Genomic DNA, 20,394 nt, shown 5'->3' with positions numbered 1-20,394 from the left:
GATCAAACAAATCATCAATCCTTGGTAGTTGATACCTGTTCTTGAAAGTCAGCCCTTTCAGCTCTCTATAATAAGTACACATCCTTAGAGAACCATCTTTCTTTAACACGAATAAAACTGGTGCACCCCATGGCAAAAAACTGGACCTGATAAACCCCAAGTCCAGTAACTCTTGTAACTGAACCTTAAGTTCCTTCAATTCTACTGAAGCCATCCTGTATGGTGCTCTAGACACTGGCTCTGTCCCTGGTGCCAATTCAATGACAAATTCTATCTCATTATGGGGTGGTAGCCCTGGTAACTGTTATGGGAATACATCTAGAAACTCATAAACTAACCTGGTCTTCTCGGGCCCAACTGGCACAACCCTAGTGGTATCTACCACACTAGCTAGGAATCATATGCAACCACCTCACAATAGGTCTCTAGCTTTCATTGTTGATATCATAGGAATACGGGGTCCATGCGTAGTTCCCATAAATATGAATGGGTCCTCACCCTCAACTTCAAAGGCTACCATCTTTTTCTTACAGGCTATGGTTGCCCCATACTTGGTTAGCCAATCCATACCTAGAATCATATCAAAGTCTTCCATGATCAACTCAATCAAATCTATAGATAGCTCTCTACTATCCACCTCTACCGGTAATGATTTGACCCATCTCCTAGAGACTACCAGATCCCCAATAGGCAATAAAGTCCTAAATCCCACTGCATAATACTCACATGGTCTGTACAACCTATCAATCACTCTACTAGATACAAAGGAATGTGTCGCCCCATAATCAATCAAAATAGTATAAGAAGTGACAACACTAGAAAGCTGGCCTGTCACTACTGAGGATCGAGCCTCAGCCTCTAACTGTGTCAATGCAAAAACTCAAGTTGGAGTCAAGTTGTCTGCCTTCTTTGGTTCTTACTTCTTCACCCTTAGGCAATCTTTCTTAAGGTTCCCAACTGTACCACATAAAAACTATACCACATAAAAAGCAGGCCTTTGCCCGGCACTCCCCCAGATGACGTCTCCTGCATCTGACACATTCTGGATAAGTTCTCCAGCTCTCATTGCCACCCTTGTAGCCAACCTATATACCTCGAGGCCTCCTGTCTGGTCATGTAACTATAATAGTCTCTGAGGTCTTCCTCTTTTGGTCACTAGAGACTTCACCCCTACCAGATCCAGTAAAGGGAGGTCCCACCCTTCTGGTGTCCCTTCTGGCCTCGTTCTCATGCCAGATCTTGTTTTCAGCGCCCTCAGCAGTAAGGGCCTTCTCCATTACCTGAGCATAAGTCACCACTTCAGGTACTGAAGTAATCTAAACATTCTAGGCTATCATAACATTTATCCCTCAAAAAAATCTCTCATTTCTTATCACATCTGTTGGTACCAAGTCTGAAGCGAACTTGGCTAACCTATCAAATTTCAGAGGGTACTATGTAATAGTCATAGTACATCTGTCCTGCACCAGATTACTAAACTCATCTGCCTTCTGCCTTTGCAGCTCTAACTACATCGTTATATCATTTCTCTTTAAACAACCCTTTGAACTCTTCCCAGTTTAGAGTCTTCATATCTCGAATCTGGGACACCACTTCCCACCATATTTGAGCGTCTTCCAGAAACATAAATTTGGCCCACGCCACTCTATCATTACTTGCCACCCCCATAAAGTCTAGGATGGAGGTGGTAATACTCATCCATTGCTCAACTCGCAGTGGATCTGGCCCTCCCTCAAAGGTAGGAGGGTGATGCTTCCTGAAGCGCTCATAAAGAGGCTCCAGCCTCTTCTCAGCCCCTAGTTGTTGCTGTAATACTGGTGGCACAATAGGTGGCACAACTTGTGCAGCGTTCCCTGTTGGAACCTACTGTTGTCTCAATAGGCAGATCTCTTCTTCCTGCCTCTGTAATCTAGCTTGCATGTCAGCACGCACCTGTTGCCAGTTTTCAGGAGCTGGTGGAGAGTACTAACCCCAGTCGTTGTCTCTAATCTGAATTCCAGCACTGGCCAGTTCATTTGATTGCCCTGGAAGCATACTTACAAGTCTATCTACAATTAATGACTCGGCGTATCAAGAAATAATATCGATGCCCTCCAAGACCGAACGCATCAGCATACACATCCAATAACATTGCTAAAAAGCAGTTCAATAGGTTTCACATATAGAAGTCATGCTAATAAGCAAGTCAGTTCATATTCATGCTCAACCAGGGTGCTAATAAGTACATTCTTAATATTCATATGCATATAACAAAACTAATAAGCATTTTCTAGCTTTCACGAGCAGCAATAGTGCTTACAAGCATGCACATAGTAGTTATAAACAAATCACAATGCTAATAAGTATTTCTTCCATATTCATAGAAGCAATGGTGCTAATAAGCACGTTCTTTATCATTCACACAACAGTCAAGGGCCCGACCCTATCAATATAACTCATGTTTTTTACACAAGCATGCAAATAAGGCATTCATATATCAAATAGGCAGGTAAACACATATTCACATTAATAGTTACCGAACCCTGAGTCAAGCTTGTCCTCAACGACGAGTGTACATGCACAACCAATCTTCAAGAACCCTTAAACCTAAAGTGATCTAATACCAAGTTGTAACGTCCTCCTAATCCAAGACCGTTACACTATGTAATTAAATAGTGTTTAACTCGCTAAACGAGTCATTTGGACATAAAATGTGTAATTGAATCTAACCACAGGTTTAGGTACTAAAATTTTTGGTCAAAAGTAAATCATTTCATTAAAAGAGTTTGAGTGCAATACATGGGATCATAACAGAGTTTAAAACTTTAACAAACTCAAAATGAATACAAAAACCACCTAAGCGGCAAAATCAAGGCCCATCCCTAGTTCTAACTAATAACCTCGCTCGTGGCGGTCGAGCAGATCACATAAGTACACTCTTCCCCTGAAGCTCTCCAACTCATGGCTGGTCCAGCTTTTCTTTTCCTTTACCTACACCATATAGCACTCGTGAGCCAAGGCTCAACAAGAAAACATAATCATAAGCAGTAATTTATTAAATCACAGAATTATAACTAGCATGCCTAGCAGTAATAACCCTATTCGTGCATGTAATAATTCTAGATAAGTGACTATAAAGCCACGCCAAGGCCCATTGCCCAATTCCCTGTATAACCAACCTTAGAGTTGGCCAAGCGTACCTGGCGCTTATTATTTCAGGCAGCCATAGGGTCGTTCAAGTGTATATCACCCTTCCAGGTTAGCTTAACTACATTGGTTGGTATTTAGCACGCTATTGCTGCCCTCGACTCATAAGTTGAGCCTTTAAATCCTCGACTTATATGTCGAGCCTTTAAATCCTCGACTTATAAGTCGAGCCTTGTAAACCCTCGACTTATAAGTCAAGCCTTGTAAACCCTCGACTTATAAGCCGATCCTTGTAAACCCTTGACTTATAAGCTGAATCTTGTAAACCCTCAAATTATAAGTCGAGCCTTTTAACCAGATATATCCTTGACTAATAAGCTGAATTTTTAATCAGATATGATAGATAATTCTTGACTTATAAGTCAAGCCTTTCGATAAGATATAATAGATAACCCTCAACTTATAAGCCAAGCTTTTCAATTAGATATACAGATAAGCAGTCATTAATTAACACAGGTAAGCACAGTGCAATCAACATGTTTAACAAAACATTTTAAGCATGGTTATAACCATGTTTTTTAACCAGGCCAAGCCATAAACATAGACCAGGTGTAGTTTTCTTACCTTAGGTCCTGAGTAATTAGTGTATGACGACCCCAAGTACAGTCCTTTCCTCCCGAGCATAACAGTTCACCCTAGTCACAACCATATCAAGGAATAATTATCAGGAAACGAACTAATAAAGACTTCTGAAGCGAGTCCTAGCCTCCGGGACCCTGTATTCTACTGATCCGGGTAGTAGAACCATTCCTGAGCCCTTAGGTTCGAGTTCCTATAACCCAAAACTTGATTTCTAATTTTTTTTTCCCCAATTATAGTTGGGACGCCCCTCACTAAAGGTCGTGGCGCAACAAGTCAGAGAGCCCCGAGCACAAAACCACAAGGCACGCATTGTGGCGCATCCCATCTAGCGTCGCGGCGCCAAGGCAGTTTGAGGCACCTCCTTGTCCATCTGAGTTCATAAGGGTCGTGGTGCGACCCTACAAACTTGACTTTCCAGCAATTTTCAGAATTGCCAACCTCCCAAAAATCATCCCAAAACACGATTTAACCAGTTTCGACCATAATAATGGTCTCAACAACTTAGAAACATCAAAACAAACCTTAAACTCAATCAAAACTCTTTTAAACTTTAGAATTCAATAAAACTTTCAAAAACTATAATATCCAAAACAAAAACTCAAATAATTGAGTTACCTCTGATAGGATTCGAATCCAGCTATACTCCTTAAGCTTTAACAAATTCCAACTTCTCTTCTTAAAAATTCAAATTCTCTTCTAAACACCAAGAGAACATATATATATATATAGAGAGAGAGAGAGAGAGAGAATGAGAGAGGGAGGGAGAGAGAATGTGTTTTTCTCAGCAAACCCTTCAGGTTGGCATGTCTAACATAGTGGCCTTAAAATGATCAAACTGCCTATGCCAAGTAAGTCATTTCCTTTAAGCTCAAAGAGAAAAAAATGTAATTTACACTCCCGTCTCACACTATACTTATAAACCCGATTAATTCTACTAAACTCGGAATATCACTATTTTTCTCAAAATACGACTCATACTCTAGTGAGTTTCGGTAATTCACCAAATTACCGAAATACCCATTGGCTCACTCCGAACCGGGTATAAGTCCTCGTTGTGACTAAACTGCTATCTTCCTCGAAAGGATCGACTCCTGCTGAATATCTCAAGTATATGTACATAATAATATGGTCTCAATCATATAATCGCAATTATACCCTAAACGGGTCAAAATTACATATATGCTCCTTTAAATAAAAGCGAGTATGTTTTGCATATGTAATACACTTTACCATGCATAATCAGTTATATAATAATATAACACATGTAATTCACATAATTACATAAATATTCAATTAATTCACATATAAGCACATAATATACCAATAATGCTCTCTTGGCCTCCTAATCAAGGCACCAAGCCTTATTAGGATTTTTGGGACATTACAACCAAGGTGATATTGAGTGCTCTTTATAGATACTTCTCTTCTGCTTTCCAATCTCTACCTACTTTTCACCTTAGTATTTCTAATTCTTTGATGTATGTTATCCTCTAACAAAAAGGTTGTACCTAAGTTGGTCTATGTAAGCCAACCGTTACACTCAGGTTTTTGGTATAACAAGTATAAAATACCTCATTTAAAAAAATATAGTCAAAATTAATTTTAATTAGACAATAATACCCCTCATGTATATACTTTACTTCTTTTTCAATATATTCTAACATATTACATGTTGATTCAATATTTCATTTCGTTGTTATAAAATGGAGCAAAAGGTGTAAATGTTGGACATTAGTCGATTTGCTATGATTGACCTAAAAACTAACTCCTCGGGCGATAGGGACAAACTTAGAGGTGTGTAGTCATCAAGTGTGGTGAGAAGACATTAATGAGGGGGTGTACCTCGAAAGGTACTTTAGCTAGTATCTCATTGAGAGATGGAAATGAGTTTCACAGATGAGTCTTTAATTAGAAATGTCTCTTTCGAGAGAGAGAGAAAGAGAGTAACATGGATACTGATTTTTATCTCAAACATAGACTTGTGTAAAGTTGTACCTACATGTATGCAGCGTCCCTTTGCTGATTTCCTATAGCAAATATGCTCATCATTGTGGTGGGATTAAGAATACAACACTTGTACTTTAAGGGCAGGTGACTCAAAGTAAGGAGGGACGGGCCTAATGTCTGCCCATAGTGCATGGATGAGTCTCATACGACAATCAAAAAGTTTGGGCACCTTGGCTAGGCCTACAAAACTCGTAGGGGGGGGGGGGGGGGGGGGGGTCTAACTAGGTGTTTCGAACTAGGCACTGGACTGTGGAGGTCTTGGCCTAATCACTCGGAACATACTTTGGGTCCCACTGTTTTTTTAGGGAAATATACTTAACATCATACAAATCTTAAAAAATATAGAGATTTTTACATAAAATACTAATTTTCGCTAAAAAAATATCATTTTTACGGTCAAACATTTTTTTTTTCAATTTTACGGTTTTAATGAAATTTTTACTTTTTTGTCTGTTTCTATTTTTGTGTTGTTTTCATGTTGTTTTTAGGTTTTTTTTTTTTTTTATGTTTAGTTGGTACAGTGAGTTATTTTTAAGTTGTTTTTTTTCGAAATACCCTATTTTCGTAATTATGAATCATTGAAAAGCATACTGTTGATAACTTGAGTGCGTATTTTTTAAGAAAAAAAATAAGAACTGCAAAAGTTTTTTTTTTTTTTACATTTTGAAACTATTTGAAGAAATTATTTTTTAATATAATTAATAAAGTAGAGTCTTAAGTATTTTCATAATTGATTTTTTGAACAAATAGTTAATTTAAACACTTTAATGATAAAAAAATATTTTGAAAAGTAAGATAATATATTTTTTTACTTTAATTTTTATTAAATATTTGTACAAAATATTTAAAAATAGAAAAATAATATAAAAAAAATAAAGGAATGGTATTATTGTTTTATTAAAATTAATTTTGACAAACAAAATTGTTTACGGGGTATTTTGTACTGTTTTGTAAAGCACATGATTGTAATTTGATATTATTGAAACCAAAAAAATGCAAATTAGTATTTAAGTAAAACACAGGTAGGTAAATATGTATAAATATACATTAAAAAAATCTTAAAAAATAATGTTAATATTTTTCAACTAAATAATTATCACAATTACATATCATATGGTACAAAAAAAAACATTTAAATAAAAAATTTGGTAATATTTATAAAATTGATATAATAATAATAATAATAATAATAATAATAATAGTTACAAAATTTCATTTTCAAAATTCTAAAAACCATTATTTGACCGAGCATCTTATAAGTAACATCCATGAATAGCACTCAATGCTGAAAAACGTGATAAAAAAATATATATATTAATTTACACATTGGTTAATTCTTTGTTTTAAATTACATCAATAAGAGAAAATAAAATAAAACTAACAACAATGATCATGCATGACCATGAGTGTCATTTCAAATTACAAAAGAAACTAGAAACTAGTGGATGTCTATAGCGACCTTATGTTTGAAAAGTATATTTCAATTTCTAAAGGCCCGTTCGGTAATCATTTTTTAAACAATTTTTTGTTTAATTAAAAATATGAAAACAAAAGTGTGTTGAGTAACTCTATTTTTACTCTTTTTTTTTTTTTAATTTTGAAAACAATTTTTTTTTTAAATAGTTTTGGTTATGTTTGTCTTCTTCATGTAATAATGGCCTCCTCTCTTTTTCCATGTGATTCTCTCTTCCTCCATGGCTTTTTCCCTCTATGGGAGCCTCTCTTCCTCCTCACTCTCTCTCTGTATCTCTCACTCTAACTCTCTTTTTCTATCAACTTCGATTTTAATCTCTCTTATTCTAAAGGATTTTGGATTTTTGCAAGAATTACATGACAACCAGATTGGGTTTTTAGGGTTAGTTCAATACGTTATTTAGATATAAGGTTCCTAATAATTGTTTATTCTTAGGAATTTTTGGGTTATGGTTATTTATGATTTCTTTAATTTAGTCTCCATAGTTAAGGTATGATTTTATCTTTGTTTTTGTGTTGCTGGGGTATTTTGGTTGTTTAATTTTTTTTTGGCCATTTTTGCTCGGATGCTTACAAAATGTTATTATTTTCTTGTCTTATGGTTAAAAACATAAGGATTAATTTAATATTTTTCTAATGTTAGTTCTCTTTCTTTGTAAAGATTATCGGATCTGTAAAATGGCTTGACAATCAGATTAGGTTCTAGAGTTGGATTTTGCTACTAGTAAGGTATAATTCTAGATTATATATATATATATATGTATATATATATCAATTTATCTTAATTGTATATGTAAATCCTGGATAACCAATATATTTCAAATAGTGTTGGACTTGCTAATCAAGTCAGTTGGATATAAACATGTAACTAAAGATAATTAATAGATTAGGGTTTAAAGATTGTAATCATAGTAATAGTTATTTTCATTAAAAAGTTTGAGTCTACACATGGGATTCCAAAAAAATAAGTGTATACAAGGCATTTACAACTTCAAAATCAATTACAACATAAATCGGCCTAAGAGGAAAAATTAAGATTTGGCTGTAGTCCCTGTTGATTTCTCGGTCGTGGTGATCGAGCAGCTGCAAATGTACACGCCGCCCCTAAAGCTCTCCAACTCATGGCTGATCCAGCTTCCTATTTCCCTTACCTGCACCACATAGCACCCGTGAGCCAAGCTCAGCAATAAAACTTAAATCAACAGATTCAAAAAGCAAAAAAAATATAAATAATAAGTTTAGCATTAATAATATGCCCAAACAAACATATAATCCAGTATAGTAACCAATGAGTTAGACAAGGACAGTTTTCCTAAAATATCCTTAGGCTCACCCCGAGCTGGGTATTTGACCCCGTTGTGCTAATCCGCTCACTAGGATCGCCTTGAGCCGAATATCACAAATATATCCACATAATAATGTGGTCTCAATCACATAACACATATAATTACATTTACACCTTCAACGGGTCAAAATTACAAATATGCCCTTATTAATAAAAACGAGCCCACATGCTTATTTAATACACATAAACATGCATAAATATTCATATTACCATATAATTCACACATGGCACATAACCACACATATGTTCAATTAATTTCACATAATTTGCACATAAATCCAATTAGGCCCTCCCGACACACTAATCAAGGCACTAAACTACATTAGAAAATTTGGGATGTTACAAATATCCCCTCCTACTGAAAATTTGGTCCTCGAAATTTACCTGAACAACTCAGGATGCTGATCCCGCATAACTGACTCTAGCTCCAAGGTTGCTTCCTCGTCCTTGTTATTCCTCCATAAAACTTTAACTCGAGGAATCGTCTTGTTCCTTAGAACCTTGTCTTTTCTTTCTAGGATCTAAACTGGTCGCTCCTCATAAGACAAAACCTTGTCTTTTGACTTGGTCAATCACTTTGCCCACATGTTTTATTTTCATGATTATGTGGCCAGGGGAGATGTGAAGGTTATGAAGATTGCATCTAAAGAGAATCTTGTGAATCCATTTACAAAGACACTACCAGAAGCTACATTTGATAATCATATCAAAGAAATTGGATTAATAGAATTAAGGCATTAGTTTCAATTAGTGCAAGTGGGAGTTTGTTGGGATTTTATGCCCTAATTAAAACCCCATTTCTTTGTAATCTCATTTATTATCAATAAAAGTATAGATATCATTTTATGACTTGATCTCGAGCATAGAGCTGTAAATGTGGGCCGCCCGGCCCGGCCCGGCCCACATTTTTCGTGCCTCCGGTAAATTTGGGCCGGGCCGGGCCCGGCCCATATTCAATTCGTGCCGTGCTCGTGCCGGCCCATTTTTGAAAGAGTAGGCCCAGCACGGCCCATGGGCCCGACCCATGTCGTGCCGTGCTCGTGCCGTGTCGGGCCGGCCCACTTTCCTTATTCGGGCCGGCCCACTTTCTATATTCGGGCCCACTTTTAGGCCCACTTTTTTTTTGCCAAAAAATGTGAGGATGGAGAATTGAACCCTCCACCTCCTCTTTCACCATCAATGGACTTACCACCAAACCAAATACATTTCTTTGTTTAAATTATAATTTTAGATATTTTTATATACTTTTTAACAATATTTTACACAAAATTATATCAAAGATAATTATTAGAATTTTAATACCTACTAATAAATGCTAAAAATTTATCTAACAAATCTTAAAATAAATTAATATAATTATAAAAATATAAACATTGAAAAAAATAAGACATATATTATCATTTTAATTTATTAATTATTGACAAATCAAAATTTATTATGATTATTAATGTCAAAATATCGGGTTTTTTATCGTGTCGTGCTTTCGGGCTAGTTTGTTCGTGCTTTCGTGTCGTGCCTTCGGGCTTGTCGTGCCGTGCCGTGCTAAGCCCGTGTCGTGCCGTGCCTGGCCCGAGCCCATATTTTTTCGTGCCGTGCCTGGCCCAAGCCCATATTTTTTCGTGCCATGTCGTGCTCGTGCCTCCCGGGCTCGTGCCGGTTTCGTGCCGTGCTCAAAAGCCCGGCCCGTATTTACAGCTCTACTCGAGCATATAGCTAATCATATTTATAGTGACGTAGTCGCAGTGGAATATAAATATGATTATATGTTCAAAATAAGTTAGTCCTAAGATTAGTAAGTGCATAGAATTTACACTAACTTAACAATCTACGATATGATCTACTTACACGTTGTAGTATTATGTTCTTTCGATAACATTAGCAAAGTAGATAAGATCAGATGTATTTGTTACATCAGACTGGACCAGTATTGACAAGTGATAGGATAAGTAAACATACCGTTATTATCTATTCTAGTCATATCATACAGTTGACCATAGGTCAATTCAATCTCAATTCAGAGTGGTTAGTATTCTAACTGATTATATTATTTGAGTTCTTTGACTTGTTCGTTACTAGCTTATCCTACGGACTAGCTCATACTTACATCTTGGGAACTCGATAGTATAATTGAGTGGGAGTATTAATCATAGATATGAACATATATAGCTTCTGATGAAGAAGTGAAACGATGGTTTCCTTTTAGTTCTGTTCAAGGTGCTAAATTATAGAGATCTCATTTCAGTAATTAATATTAGTTTACTGAAATATCATTTACAAGGAACTAAGTGTTTTAAGGATAAAATACAATGAGGGGTAAAACGGTATTTTAGTCTCATCTCGTTGTAGACCATCTATAGAAGATTGAGTGACAATTATGTTTGTAACAATGGATAATTAATAACATATCTATATTGCTTATAGAGCATTCTATGACTTCAAGAGTGCAATTCTGAGTCTTTAGTGGAGTCACAAGGAATTAATAAGTTAGTAAATTTATTTGTTAGATTTATGATAACTTATTGGAGCTTGATTTCATAAGCCCATGGCCCCCATTGTACGTTGGATAAAATTATCTAGATAGTCTCAATTAATTGATTTAATTATCAATTAGAATTATCAAGTTGACTAGGTCAATTTTGGATAGTTTCACAGAGTTATACAATTTAGAGAAGAAAAGAGAAATTATGGCAGATAAATTGGTATCTAAATTAATAAATAAGTTTAAATCAAGGTTTAAATTATAAATAATTAATTTGATAAAGGATTTAAATAATTATTTAATTAATTAAATCAATAGAAAATAATACAGACCTTGATTTTAAGTCCAACGGGCTTATAATTAAATGGGAAATTTCACGAGCCTAAAGCCCATGATAATTTCGACCTGGAGCTCTTAATTGGTTATTATTTTATTTATTTTTTAATTAAATAAGTGAACTAATTGAGAATATAAAAGGAATGCTAAGTGAGAGTTGAAATCATAAGTTGAAACACAAGTTTTTGAGAAGATCTATTAGGATTTAGATTATCTCTTTTGCATAAGTCTTTTTCTAAGCCTCAATTTTTCTCTTCAATTCTTCTTCTCTCTGTATCTATTGAGAATTGCCCACTCTAGTCTAGGTGATTCTAAGGATACTTTGGAAGATTGTGAAGAAAATTGAAGAACGATTCAATTTCTTGGTAATACTCTGCGACAGAAAGGATACAAGGGTTAGAGAAACTGAAGGAATGACTCATTTATTCCGCTGCGTATAATGTAAGTATTCTTATTATTGTTTCTGTTTGAATTCAATTTTAGAAACATGTTCTAGGATATCTTATATTAATCTGTTTAATATATGATTACATAAAAATAAAACAAGATCTTGTATAAGTTTGCCAACAACTGGCCTCAGAGCCTTTGGTAATCTTTATTTTCATGCATGAACATGTTAAAAATTGAATTATTTGATGTGTTTGAGTAATTGGATGAATTTCATGTGTTTTATGAATCATATTGAATTTTATGTGATTATTAGCAATTTTAGGTTATTTTGCTGTATTTTCTATGCTATTAATTTTTGTATTTTCTTTATTTCGTGTAAAACATGGTAAAAATTAATTAGAAAATTGTTTTGGTTTAAAAAATTGCACAAAAAAATTTTCCAAAAGATTTTATATGGCTGCCCACACACAACGTGCGCACACAAGTGTGCATCGCCCTGCCACCTGCATGCGCATCCCTCGGCGTCACCCCTTCCTGTGCGCGCGTCACCAGCCAGCAGCCACGGTGAACAGTACCTGTCATAGATACTATTCATCCAATTTTTTTTTTTGTTTAAAAAATAAAAATTTGAAATTGATTATTTATAATCAAAGCCAAAAATATCATATTTATTTTATCATTTAAAAATATATTTTTTTTAAAAAATAAGATAATTTTGTTGTTTGAGATTTAAATAATTAGATATTTTTACAAAGATTCAAATTCAAATTTAAAAATAGACTAACAACTTAATTTTAAATCTTTTGATATATTAAAATATTAGAATTAAGATATCAGATATTTAAGATGTTTTCTTTTAAATACTTGTTATTTTTATTAAATTTTTATTTGAAAATATAGAAATATGTTTATTCTATAGATTTTAATATTTAAATTATTTGAAATTTGAAAATTTAGATATTTTTATGAATATTTGAGAAATTTTAGAGTTGTTATAACTATTAATTTTTTTTTTCAAATAATTAAAATATTGATTTTAATTATCTTATTGTTGTAACAACACAAGATATTTTTTGAAAAACAGTGAAGATATTGATTTTAAAATTTAAAATTGGTTAAATTTTGAAAAATATCACTTTTTTCAACCAATTAATAAAATATTTTTTAATAAATGGGATTTAAATTAACTTTGGTTAATTGTTGATAAATCATGTTCAAATAAAATTAATAATTTTCAAATTAACATAAACTAAGTTGATTATTGATAAATGAAATTTAAATTAATTTTTGTTAATTGTTGATAAATTTCATTTAAATCGACTTATTTTTGTAAAAATTTAATTAATCCGAATTTTTTGATAAATTCTAGATAATTAATTGTGGTATTTTTGCATAAATTCCTAGACTTGCAGATATAGTAACATGATTAGGCTCATCCAATTATAACATGTTTGTTTGCACTATATGTGATATTTTTGCAATTGGGCTTAGATGCATATAGTGACCTATATGTTTGCTAGATATATGGATTTTGCCAAATAAAATATTCATAAAATGATTGGTTTTATTTGGGCCCATTAGAAAATGTAAAGTTTAAATTCCTCTCTAGTGGATGGTTCCACTTGTGAAGGCTCATTTGCTTTGCATGACTATAGTTTGCCTAATCAATTAACAACAATTAATAAAACGAATGTTTAAATTCCTGTCTTTTGGACCTTGTATGGAAGTATGGAGGCCTTTATTGTGGGAACGACATACTGGACCCAGCCCTCCTCCATACAAGTTCAATTGTTAAGGCCCATTTACCTGAGATGGACTTAATTGTACATGTTCATTATATTAGTTAAACCTAAATATTGATTAGCAACAAACTAATCCTAAATTAATTGAATTTGTTTCAATGTGACACTTTAGAATTAATTGGAAAATATAGGACTTTGGTTTTAAAAATTCAATCTTTTCAATTTTTTGCAGAACCATAGTTATTAATTTTCTGAAAACGAATAATAAAAATACTATTTTTAATTTTATAATGATCTTATTTTAAGAATTATATTCGATCTCCACCGTTGGTTTAACAAGGTCAATAGCTTAATGGGGCCTTGAGACACTTTGATTCGTCCCCCTACTGAAGGTGTTCATTAGTTATTTTGACAAGGTTAGATTTTGAAAGATAGATAATTATAGGTCAAATTCTACTAAACTCACCCATACGGTGATACTAGGACTAAATCTATTGATGATCGAAACCGTAGGTCTAGCTCATAAAATAAGAGATTTTGTTTTCTTATTTTGATCGAATAGTTGGTTGTTAATAATGGTGTCCATTATTAAATAACTTTACAGCTTTATTTAACTAGTGGTATTTTTGACTCTCGCTAACCGGGACAAGGATATCATAGATTGGTTAAAAACCTAAAGAAATAGAGATATGATTATTTTAGTATTTTTTTTCTCAAATCTTACATATTTTTTATATATGTTGTGCTATTTCTTGATTTTTGTGTGAATAGGAGTTTTATTGAGGAAATGTGATTGATTTCTATTTTATTGATAATTTATAGTATAATTATGGCTGTGTCTACTCCCATCCTTTCTCAACTTTCGATGGAGAAACTCACTGGAGAAAACTTCCTTAAATGGAAGCAAAACATCAACATTGTGTTGATTGGTGACAACTCCAAGTTTGTCATGACTGAGGAATCCCCGGAAGTTCCAGCTGAAGGGGCTACCAAATCTGTGAGGCATAAATATGAGTGTTGGAAGGTAGCTAACAACAAGGCGCGATGCTACATGTTGAATAGTATGGTTGACACTCTCAAGACAAAGATGGAGAATGTCAAGACGGCCTACGAAATCATGGATCAACTCCAAGACATGTTTGGTGCCAAGTCAGTGCAGACTCGTTTTGAGACCACCAAGACATATGCCAATGCTCGGATGGCACCTTCTCAACATGTCCGCAATCACCTGATCAAGATGACAAACTACTTTCAGAAAGTTGAACTTCATGGAGCAACAATAGATGAGGAAACTTAAGTCAGCTTAATCCTCAACAGTCTCTCTTCATCTTTTCTACCATTCACCACCAACTATGTGTTGACTAAACTCAACTATGGTCTGACGCAGCTCATGAATGTGCTTCAGAATTTTGAGTTTATCATAAGTGGACCAAGTAAGGGAGGAGAAAAGAATGTTGATCCAGCTAAGGCTGAAGCTAACCAATCTTCGTCTTCGAAAGCTGGAAACAAGAGGAAAGGTGGATAAAACAACAACCCCAAGCCTACAAAGGCTACAAAGACGAGTGCTCAACCAATTGCATAGACGCCTAAGGAGAAGAACAAGAAAAACAAGAAAGGTAAAGGTAAGTGTTTTCACTACAAAGAGAAGAGGCATTAGAAACAGGATCCCCCAAGTTTCTAGCATCTAAAAACAAAGGTAATGATTATAGTTCATTTATCTTGGAAACATGTATTTTAGATAATATTAAATACATTTGGATTATTGATTCTGGATCTACTAACCATGTTTATAATTCTTTACTGCTTCTTGAATCGTAGGAGGAAGTGGACGAAGGCGGCTTAAAGCTTAGAGTTGGGAACAGAGCGTTAGTTGCGGTCCAAGCTAGAGGAAGAGCTCGTCTGAAGTTCGGAAATAAATTTTTAATTTTAAATGATGTATTTTTTATTTTGGATTTTAGTAGAAATTTAATTTTAGTTTCCATGTTGCAATTAGAATAATTTGTTATGACTTTCACAAGTTCTAATATATCCATTTCATTCAATGGATCACAATTGTGCATTACATGTTTGGAAAATAGGCTTTATATTCTACAACCTAACTAACCCTTCGCTCTTAACAATGATTTATTCAAAGTAGCTAAACCTAGGACCAATAAATGTCAAAAGACTGATAATGACAACATGACATATTTATGGCATTTGAAACTAGGTCATAATGGCTATGATAGAATTCAAAGACTTACAAAGGATGGCACTTTGAGGAAACTCACCTTAGGTGAATTACCTGTTTATGAATCTTGTCTAGAAGGAAAACTAACCAAGCGTCCATTCTCTGCAAAGGGTGATAGGGCCAAATAACTACTTGGACTTGTGCATTCAGATGTTTGTGGACCTTTGAATGTACAAGCCAGGGGTGGTTTTGAGTATTTCCTCACTTTCATTGATGATTACTCTAGATACTCATGTCTTTACCTAATGCATAGGAAATCATAAATATTTTCAATGTTTCAAGAATTCTCAGCTATGGCTCAGAACCAATTAGGTAAAACGTTAAATATCTTGCGATCTGATAGGGGTGGAGAACATTTGGATATGCAGTTCCAAGATCATTAAATTGGACTTGGGATTTTATCACAACTTACTGCCCCAAGTACTCCGCAACAAATTGGTGTAGCGGAACGCCAGAACAGAACTTTATTGGAAATGGGTAGATGCATGCTTAGTTACTCAACTTTACCAACTTCATTTTGGGGACATGCAATTGAAACTGCAAATGACATTCTCAATGTAGTGTCTTCTAAATCAATCCCCAAAACACCTTTAGAATGTTGGAATGGTCGTGAACCTAATTTAGGCCATTATAGAATTTGGGGGTGTCCCGCCCACGTCCAGAGGAAAAAGGAGGGAAAGCTAGAACCGTGAACTGAAGTTTGCATATTTTTTGGCTATCATAAAGGTACTCATGGTGGAATTTTCTATAGTCATTCAGAAAAGAAAGTCTTTACTTCTACAAATGCTACTTTTCTGGAAAATGACTATGTCCAAAACATCAAACCACGCAAAAAAGTAGTTTTAGAAGAGATGGTTGAAGAATTGACTCCAACCAATGTTCCATCGTTATCAACGCGAGTAGATGATGAAATTCCCACTCTTCATGTCCAACTGCGCAAGTCGATTTAAATGAAGAAAGTACCACTATTCCTAAGCAAACAGTCATGGAGCCTCGTCGTAGTGGGAGAGTTTCTAGGAACCAAGTTTTCTATGGTTTGGATGGTGAAACCAATATGGTTGTTGGCGACACTGGTGATGATGATTCGTTGTCTTTCAAACAGGCAATGCCTAGCCTTGAAAAAGAATTATGGCTCAAAGCCATGAAACAGGAAATGGAGTCCTTGTACTCAAATTCCGTCTGGGATCTTGTGGAAGCACCTAGTGACTTTAAGGCCATTGGGTGCAAGTGGATCTACAAGAAGAAATGAGGTGTTGATGGAAATATCGAGACTTATAAAGCTCGATTTGTGGCAAATGGTTATACCCAAAGAGTAGGCATAAACTGTGAGGAAACTTTTAGTTCGGTAGCCATGCTCAAGTCCATTCGCATCCTCTAATCCATACCAGCTGCTCTCGACTATGAGATCTGGAAAATGGACGTCAAAACAACTTTTCTTAATGGAAAGCTTGATAAAGTCATTTATATGGATCAACCAGAAGGATTTAAAGTAGCTGGACAAGAAGGAAAAGTTTGCAAGTTGAATAGGTCCATTTATGGACTTAAGTAAGCTTCCTGTTCCTGGAACCTTAGGTTTGATGAAATAATCAAAACCTATGGCTTTGAACAAAATATTGATGAGCCTTGTGTTTACTAATTGAAGGAAAATCAAATAGTGGCATTCCTTGTTCTTTATGTAGATGATATCTTACTCATTGGAAATAATGTTAAGAAATTGTCAGATGTGAAGAATTGGCTGAGCACTCAATTCCAAATGAAGGATTTGGGTGAAACAAGTTATGTTCTTGGTATCCAGATCATCAGGGATAAAAAGAACAAACTCTTAGCTCTATCTCAAGCAGCTTACATAGATAAATTTCTTGAACGTTTCTCAATGACAAATTCCAAGAAAGGACGTTTACCATCCCGCCCTGGAATTCATCTTTCAAAGATGTAGTCTCCCCAGACTCCTGAAGAGGAAGATGCAACGAGAAAATTTCCTTACGCATCTGCAATTGGAAGTCTGATGTATGCTATGTTGTGTACTAGACCAGATATCTGCTATATCATGGGAGTAATGAGCAGGTATCAGTCAAACCCAGGACCGGAACATTGGATAGCAGTTAAGCATATCATGAAGTGTTTAAGGCAGACTAGGGATTATATGTTAGTCTACAAGGGTTGTGTTTTGAACCCTGTAGGCTACACCGGTTCAGATTTTCAGATTGATGTCGATGACAGGAAGTCTACTTCTAGAATGGTGTTTATTCTTGGGGGTGGAGCTGTGATATGGAGAAGCGTAAAGCAGTCTACAATCTCAGATTCCACCATGGAGGCTGAGTACATAGTTGTGTCAGAAGTAGCTAAGGAAATAGTCTGGCTAAAGAAGTTCTATTTAGACCTTAATGTTATTCCAGAAAAGGATAAACCTCTTGTGTTGTTTTGTGACAAGACAAGAGGGATAGCCAACTCGAAAAAAAACTTGTAGTCACAAGAGGAGTAAGCATATAGAAAGGAAGTATCACATTATTCAATAATATGTGGCCGGGGGAGATGTGAAGGTTATGAAGATTGCATCTAAAGAGAATCTTGCGAATCCGTTTACAAAGACACTACCAGAAGCTACATTTGATAAGCATATCAAATAAATTGGATTAATAGAATCAAGGCATTAGTTTCAATTAGTGCAAGTGGGAGTTTGTTGGGGTTTTATGCCCTAATTAAAACCCCATTTCTTTGTAATCTCATTTATTATCAATAAAATAATAGATATCCATTTTTGACTTGGTCAATCACTTTGCTAACATGTTTTATTTTCATGATTATTTGTTTAATATAAACTTCTATTAAATCCCGAGCATATAGCTAATCATATTTATAGTGACATAATCACAGTGGAATATAAATATAATTATATGTTCAAAATAAGGTAGTCTTAAAATTAGTCAGTGCACATGATATACACTGACTTTCCAATCTACGATATGATCTACTTACACATCACGGTGTTATGTTCTTTCCAGAACATTAGCAAAGTAAATAAGATCAGATGTATTTGTTACTTCGGACTGGACCAATATTGACAGTAGATAGGATAAGTAAACATATCATTATTATCTATTCTAGTCATATCATATAGTTGACCATAGGTCAATTCAGTCTCAATTCTGAGTGGTTAGTATTCTAACTGATTGTATTATTTGAGTTCTTTGACTTGTTTGTTACCATCTTACCTTACGGAATAGCCCATACATACATCTTGGGAACTCGCTAGTATATTGAGTGGGAGTGTTAATCATAGATATGAAAGTCTATAGCTTCTGATGAAGAAGTGAAACGATGGTTTCCTTTTAGTTTGGTTAAATGTGCTAAATGATAGAGATCTCATTTCAGTAATTAATATTAGTTTACTGAAATATCATTTACAAGGAACTAAGTGTTTTAAGGATAAAATACAATGAGGGGTAAAATGATATTTAGTCCCATCTCATTGTAGACCGTCTATAGATGATTGAGTGACAATTATGGTTGTAACAATGAATAATTAATAACGTATCTATATTACTTATAGAGCGTTCTATGAATTCAAGAGTGCAAATCCGAGTCTTTAGTGGAGTCACAAGAAATTAATAAGTTAGTAAATTTATTTGTTAGATTTATGATAACTTATTGGAGCTTGATTTCATAGGCACACGGTCCCCATTGTACCTTGGATAAAATCAACTTGATAGTCTCAATTAATTGATTTAATTATCAATTAGAATTATCAAAGTTGACCAGGTCAATTTTTTATAGTTTCATAGAGTTATCAATTAAGATAAATTGGTATCTAAATTAATAAATAAATTTAAACCAAGGTTCAAATTATAAATAATCAATTTGATAATGGATTTAAATAATTAAATCAATAGAAAATAATACAGGTCTTGATTTTAAGTCTAACGGGCTTATAATTAAATGAGAAATTTCACGGGCTTAAAGCCCATGATAATTTCGACCTAGGGTTATTAATTGGCTATTATTTTATTAATTTTTTAATTAAATAAGTGACCTAATTGAGCCTATAAATGGAATGCTAAGTGAGAGTTGAAATCATAAGTTGAACCACAAGTTTTTGAGAAGATCAGAAGATCTATTAGGATTTAGATTCTCTCTTCTGCATAAGTCATTTTATAAGCCTCATTTTTTCTCTTTTATTCTTATTCTCTCTGTATCTATCTCATGTGTTGATAATTTCCCACTCTAGTCTAGGTAATTCTAAGGATACTTTGGAAGACTGTGAAGAAAATTGAAGAACAGTTCAGTTTCTTGGTAATACTCTACGGCAGAAAGGATACAAGGGTTAGAGAAACTGAAGGAATGACTCATTCATTCCGCTGCGTATAATGTAAGTATTCTTATCATTATTTCTATTTTAATTCAATTTTAGAAACATTTTCTAGGTTATCTGATATTAATATATTTAATATATGATTTACATGAAAATAAAACAAGATCCTATATAAGTTTTCCCAAAACAATCTCCCTCACATACAGTTCTGCATACTGGTCCACAGTATATTTTGTCCTCACTGGAAGAAAATGAGCTGATTTGGTATATCTATCTACTATTTCCCATACCAAGTCATGTTGCCCCACTGTCCTA

This window comes from Humulus lupulus, chromosome 5 (genome assembly GCF_963169125.1).
Source record: "Humulus lupulus chromosome 5, drHumLupu1.1, whole genome shotgun sequence".
In the NCBI taxonomy this organism is placed as follows: Eukaryota; Viridiplantae; Streptophyta; class Magnoliopsida; order Rosales; family Cannabaceae; genus Humulus; species Humulus lupulus.
The sequence above is the reverse complement of the archived record's forward strand: the minus strand, read 5'-3'. Positions refer to the sequence as shown.